Source organism: Colobus angolensis, unplaced genomic scaffold (assembly GCF_000951035.1).
Source record: "Colobus angolensis palliatus isolate OR3802 unplaced genomic scaffold, Cang.pa_1.0 Scaffold416, whole genome shotgun sequence".
NCBI classification, from domain to species: Eukaryota; Metazoa; Chordata; class Mammalia; order Primates; family Cercopithecidae; genus Colobus; species Colobus angolensis.
The window spans coordinates 436,595-437,090 of record NW_012117555.1 but is presented as its reverse complement, the minus strand read 5'-3'; the positions used below and the strand labels follow the sequence as shown (position 1 = coordinate 437,090).

Below are 496 nucleotides of genomic sequence, written 5' to 3'. Positions count from 1 at the left end.
GCGATTCTCCTGCCTCAGCCTCCCGTGTTGCTGGGACTACAGGCGCCCGCCACCACGCCTGGCTAATTTTTTGTATTTTTAGTAGAGACAGGGTTTCACCATGTTCGCCAGGATGGTCTCGATCTCCTGACCTCGTGATCCGCCTGCCTCGGCCTCCCACAGTGCTGGGATTACAGGCGTGAGCCATCGCGCCCGGCCGGACACGTGAGTTTTGATGGAAGGAGGCGACTGGGTGGACCTCGGTGCCTGGGGAAATAGCCGTGTTGCTCTAGGCTGGAAGTGGACACTGGACATGGTGTAAGGCTGGCTCATGGGTAACCGGGGGCGGGGGGTGCAGATGGAGGCAGCTGTGGTTGGCTGGGCGGGTGCTTGGTGCAAAAATGTCTGGGCCAATGAAGTGGGGAGGGATGGGTGGGTCCATAGAAGGGCAGTGGGTGGAGCTGGGAGCAGGAGGACGAGGTCGCTGGGATGGATGGCCCGGACTTGGGTGAGCGAC

General features: G+C 61.3%; 1 protein-coding gene across 1 annotated transcript in view; it reads right to left on the bottom strand.

The window, feature by feature from the left end:
- Positions 1 to 496, bottom strand: part of TTLL10 (tubulin tyrosine ligase-like family member 10) — a 25,097-nt gene that overhangs the window by 22,422 nt on the left and 2,179 nt on the right. The gene's annotated exons all lie outside the window — the stretch shown is intronic.